Source organism: Lagenorhynchus albirostris, chromosome 8, assembly GCF_949774975.1.
Source record: "Lagenorhynchus albirostris chromosome 8, mLagAlb1.1, whole genome shotgun sequence".
In the NCBI taxonomy this organism is placed as follows: Eukaryota; Metazoa; Chordata; class Mammalia; order Artiodactyla; family Delphinidae; genus Lagenorhynchus; species Lagenorhynchus albirostris.
The window spans coordinates 47446298-47452297 of NC_083102.1; the positions used below are offsets into that span (position 1 = coordinate 47446298).

General features: G+C 49.2%; 1 protein-coding gene across 1 annotated transcript in view; it reads right to left on the reverse strand.

The window, feature by feature from the left end:
- Window positions 1-4147, reverse strand: part of CREB5 (cAMP responsive element binding protein 5) — a 409537-nt gene extending 405390 nt beyond the window's left edge. Inside the window, exon 1 of the mRNA XM_060156943.1 lies at window positions 4083-4147. The gene's annotated coding sequence lies outside the window, so the exon portion shown is untranslated. The remainder of the gene's footprint in view (window positions 1-4082) is intronic.
- Between the last annotated feature and the right edge of the window lie 1853 nt (window positions 4148-6000).

The window sequence follows — 6000 nt, forward strand, 5'->3', positions numbered from 1 at the left end:
GACATCACAAAGATATAAAAATAAAGGCACTGTTTCCACTTTTTTGTGGGAATGTTCTAATTAGCTCTCTGCTCATATATAAACTACATAAGGTCACAACTGACTTCTGATTGACAAGCAATTTATGGATATCAGCAATTTACAGTCAAAACCAGTTGGCTGGAAGATATCAACTGAGTAAACAAGTTTAGTCTGAGTAAAGTTGAAAAATAAAAATCTCAGGAAAGCTTGTGGAAAAGAGAATTCTTACCTGGCATATTATTTCACATGCTTTGTAGCTTCCCCACTGCACTTCCCATGCTCATGAACATTATTTTACCCAGGAAATAATGGTCTTATTCACACACACACACACACACACACACACACACACACACACACACACACACCTTCCAACAAAATGCTATCAAGTCCCAGGAAACTACAAAAGCAACATTAAAAGTCAGTGTAAAGTAAGAATTCCATTTGTGAATCTCACCTATGAAACTACAAGATCGTTCTCCTGGAACCAACTACAAAGTTCCCTTTCTGCTTAATAAGTGTAATAAACATCACCTTACCATTATCTGTAGAATAAAATCAGCAACGTGTTGCTTCCTGCAGACACCAAATCAAATTTTTTCTTCCTTTCTTTCTAGTATCTTCTTTTTCCCCAGCAAGATTAGGAAGAAAATAAAGCTTTGAGTATTGCCTCAATAGTTCAGACCTCAAGACTGTGAAACTAGCTCTCAGTAAGAAAAAAAAAAAAAAAAAAGAACAGGTCTGGTATTTTACAATCACTTCTGCAGCCCAGGGGTACCTCCTGGACTCCCGTACCTCCTCTCCTTCGGGCTCTAAATTTCTTTTAGTAATGAGACTAATTTTTCCAGTAGCCTTGAACTCCCCAGATTTAACTGACATGGAAAATGTGACTAAAAACTTGTAGAACTGTCTAGCCTCCAACCTTACACAGAATCAACTTTGTTGTAAGTATTGAAGAACACCTCGCAAGCAGCTACTTGCTCCTTTAGACTCCTGCACGACACAGCACAGAACACCAAATAACACTGCGCCATCTAGTTAGCAAGCTGCACTCTCCATTCCAGAAGGGGGGACACCTTCAAACCCTGGGACTTAAGGACTTGTCAGAGTTCAGCTGCTCTAAAGGTCCAATTGTTTATTTAAATAAAAAAAATATCGCTACTGAGATAATCCACATCTAGTGGATATGGGAAAATTTAGGTTATAATGGCACTACAAACTTTTACATCTAACTTTGATTTACAAGATAAAAGCAAGTTTTAAATTAAAAGGGCTTTCTGTTAATAGAGCTTATTATTCTGAAGACGGGGAATGATTTTCTTCGAAAGTTGTCCCTGGGTGCATGCCTATTATCTTTGCTTTTCCCCTTCCACTAATGAGCATTTATCTAAAGAGCCTGTTAATCCTCTGATGTGTGCTTCTGGTCAGAGGTAACAGTTTGAATAAAACCACTAATCACTGATCACTAAATCACTGATCATTAATCACACTCTCCAGTGCTGGTGACCCGGGCCATTTTCCCCTTTAGGTCTATGTATGCATCACAAACAAGGAGTTTAACATTTTAGATGCACATGTATTGTGTGGAGGTTATACTATTTCATCTCTAGATGTGAATAAATAATAAATACTGCCACAAACTTGGGGAAGGATGTCAATTAGACCCCAGACAGGAGTTTCACAAATGCCTACTCTACAGCATGGCTTTCACGCTGAAGAAAGTAGATCTGATTATAACAAAACATGTGTTCTTCAAGAAATTCCCACATACTCAGAATATAAATTTTCCTTTATTTAGCTTTCACCAACTCCAAATCAGAGAGCACTCAAATCTTCTGCACCCACCCACCCCCATCCAAAAGCCTGTTAGGAAATCTCTTGTTTGATTTCTGCTGCACACTGCAGCGCCCCCATCCCCGAGTTCTTTTTACTTTTATCCCCTTAAACATGTCACACACAGTATTTTTATTTCAACTGCCAGATACGTGGATTCTGACTCAATTCAATGACTTAGTATTTAACTTCCTCTTTAAATATAGAAACTTAAGGTTAAAACACACGCACCAATTTATTGTATGGTACTTTGGGTTCGACGACTCACATTCCCTCACTTTGGAAATGAAACGTTTAGTCTTGAGCCTTTGGCTAAATTTGGTTTAGTCAGCATCCTCAATCATCCCTCTTCGGATAACCGGTCTGAGGAAGGCGCTATGTAAAATTAAGTACTTTGCTTGCAGCGAGTGTGTTGTTTTCCTAAGTCACCACAGGGACACTGTATTATCATAATGTCTCTAAACATTTCCTGAGATGCCTTTTCTATCAGAGTTGAGCATTTTTGCCCTGGAGAAGCGAGCTCGCTGGTGCCTTTCTTAAATAATAGAAAAGGGCAGATTGTGCGTGCGCTGAGCAGGCACCGCGCTCCCCTCAGCCACCAGAAGCTCTTACCCTCACTCCGGGGACTGTGATCTCCCCAGGGAAAGCAGTAAAAGGCGGAGGCAGGGCCAGAGTGATAACAGTGTGGGCGGGAGAAGGGGTGGAGAAGGAGGGGTCCGGGAGGAGAGGGCAATAAAGATGCCCAGGGAACTGGCGATTGTACTAGTACGTTGGGGGCTGGGGGCGGAAAGCATTGTTGCTTTGTCAGCACTTCTAAGCCCCCAACCCTTGAGTATCTGAAGCTGTTAATCAAACACTTACTGGCCTGCAGAATGACGTAATGGACCTGTATTCAGCCTTTATTCCTTGACACATGTCAGAGAGGGAGGGAAAAATAAAAATCAAACACTCAGCGGATTCTGACAACGAAATCTACAAGCAGCCCACTTCAGTTCCTGGCCTTGAACAAGCCTCAAGCGGAGGCTGCACTCGTTCAGGGAAAGTTGGGGTGGGCTAGATCAGAGGCTTTATCTACCAGATACCTCCCCACTACCTCCTCGAAATAAATCTATAGCAAAGGAAAAGCGGGATGCAGCCGCCGGAAGAAAACATCTCCTTGGTTCCTTTGTGCGTCTTGCCCCTCTAAGAACGTCTTGAAAAGTTTTAAGCGATTCCGTGGAGAATCTGCTGGAGAGGAAGACTCTGCCGCCGGGTCCTGAGAACTGCCACCGCGCCGCCGCGGCAAAAGCGGGAGCTGTCATTTGGGGCAGCGGCGGGGAAGAGGTAATGATGCCAGCGAGAACCGGACAGAGGCAAGAGGCGGCTGGAGGAGTGAAGGCGAGGAGAGCCTCGCCACGCTCGAGCCTTCCGCGCCTGGAGTGAAAGCCAAGTGCCCTCCAAGGACGATGTCCCCTCCCCCGGCGCGCGCGCCCACCACCTGCGGTGGGCAGCTCTGCGGAAGAGGTGGCAGCAGCAGGCTTGGCACCCGGGAGGGAGCTAGCCCCCCGTGCGCCCGCCGGCCCGTCCGCCCCCTAGGTGACCCGGCGTCCTCGCCGCGCCCGCTGGAAGTTTGCAAACTTTCTCCGGGGGTTCCGCCGCATCACCGGGAAGTTGGGGACGCGGGGGGAGGTTCCTGGCTCGCCGTCTCCGCTGCCGCCGCCGCTGCCGCCGCTTGACCGCACTTCTGGAGGGTTCCGCACCTTGCCAGGTCTCTGGAGGCAAACACACACCCCCGATTCATAACTGTTCCCCGTGTCAGGGAAACGCACGCGCGCTCCCACACACGCACGCACGCCGGGGCGGACACGGCGCTCGTTCCACGTTAGCATCCCTCCAGTCGCACGGCGCGGCGGCCACCAAGACGCGCTCCGGGACGGACACGGCGTGGGGTCTCTGGGATAGCCTCAGGACACAGCCGATTCCACAGTCCACCAGCATTTGAGGCCGGACTTCCCTCTGGTCCGCCAAAGTGTTTACAAACACAGATCACCCTCCAAAAAAAATGCATCGCATCTTCCCTACTCCTTGCCCTGCGACCTGCCCACTGGACCAAGTAACCTCGCGGCTGCTGCCGAGAACCAACCCCTGCAAACAAGTACGCTCCCGAGATGGCTCCCGCGGCAAGTGCAACAAAAGTGTCTAAATGCAAAAGCCCCAGATGTGGCCGAGCCGTATTTTTAGGAACTTACCAAACAAGTGTGGAGAAGGCAAGAGCGGAGCCCGGGTGAAGGGACCACGTTGGACTGAGCAAAGATTACAATACATTCTATTTAGAGTGCATTACATCACCCCCCCGGTGACGTCACGTGGGATTCCTGAACTTCTAAATCATTGCGGTCCGTGGGGGAGGGAGGGAGGGGCGGGGCCGGCGCGCCGAGGGGGCGGGCCGCGCCCCGGCCCCGCCCCGCCCCCGCCCCAAGAGCGGACCCTGGTGCACCCGCGGGGGAGCGGCGGCGGCAGTGGCGACCGCGCAAGCAACAGCTTGCAGAGCCCAGCGCCGTGTGACACGGCTCCCTGACATTAGTGGTGTGAGTCAGCTTGGAAACAATCCTCATGGTTTCAGACAGGACCACGGAGGAGAGGCAGGGACACGGGCTGTCCCGTGACGAGGGCCTGGTAGCGTTTGAAAGGTGTGGGGATGGGGAGAGGTGGGGAGGGGGTGCTGAAGAATGCCGGAAGAGACTTTCTCCAAACAGAAATGCAGGACGCTCCCCCTTCCCCCACCAGCAGATGTCCAGCTCCTTTTTGCCTGCGACAGTCGTGACCTCATTACAATGTTCCCTGCATCCTGGCTTCTCAGAGCACTCATTCGACACCCCTTTTCACCGCCCGCCCCGCACCCGCCCCTCTCCACCTCACTTCCAAAGGAATAACTTCTTTATTGTGCACACTCACTTGCAATACACTGCCCCCACCCTTTCCAAGACCCCTGCTTCTCGCGTGTGAGAAGCTGGAACGAGAGTTGCTCCTGGGGGGTGGGGGGGAAGGTGAATCACAGCTAGAGCCAAGTGATGAGACTGATTTAGACTCAGCGTCAGAGCCGGAAGGGCCCTTGGCGATCACTTCCAGAGCCTCGTCTGTAACTCGCCCAAGCTCACAGGCTGGCAAGTGGCAGAGCCAGAGCCAGAATGCAGGATCCGGGCCCCTGGTCTGCAGTATCTTCCCGACAATTCCTTGAGAGGAGGAGTCAGGCGCTTTCATCATCAGCCAAGTCACCATCACCATCCTCAGCTTAACTTCCATTCAGATGTTCTCTCTGTGAGTCGGACTCAAAGGGAAGGCACAGGCTAAATTTCAGCATATCCCAGACGACCACTGTCATCCTCGCGGCAGCTCACACTTTACAAAGCAATTAAACCCACGTGGAACTAACTCCCTTGATTCTCGCAACAGCCCAGCACAAGGAGCAGAAATAGGGCAGGTGTTATAATTATCCCCATTTTACAGGTGAGCTAAGGCAAACCCCAGGTTAAGAGGCTGGCCTGAAGCCACTTGATCAAGTGGTGGCACCGGCACCACCCCAACCCCTGTTTTCAAACCTCAAATCCCAACTGGGCTCTTTTCTAGAACCAGGGCTGAGCTTTACCTTCTCACGGGTTAGAACCTTTGCTAAGGATGTCGGGGCTTTGCTTAGGAACAGTTTAGATCCCATTAACAAACAATAATCATTCCTGACATTTATGTAACATCTGACATTTATATAGTACCTCTTATCCCAATGCATCACAACCATGACTGTGCAGTTTGCCAAAGAATCATGACTGGACTGGCTAGAAATTGTAATGCTTTGCCTGGATTGTCACATACTTCTGAGCTGGTTTTGACATACTAAATGGAAGAGCTTTGTGTTTCCTTCCTAAGTGTTTAAACAACTCTCTTCCCTTTAGTGTTTCTTGATACCACAGGGACTGCCGACTGTTCATTTCTCACAGCCTTATTCAGAACTCATCACTGAGTTTGCTATTTGCTGTCTTCCACATGTGCCCCTGAAGGAATTGCAGAAGAAGGGCTCCAGCCCTAACTTGAATCTTAACCAATAAAACGTTAAATATGACAGCTCAATTACTTGGGTTGACGGAAGGAAGCAACAGCCTCCTTGCCCACATT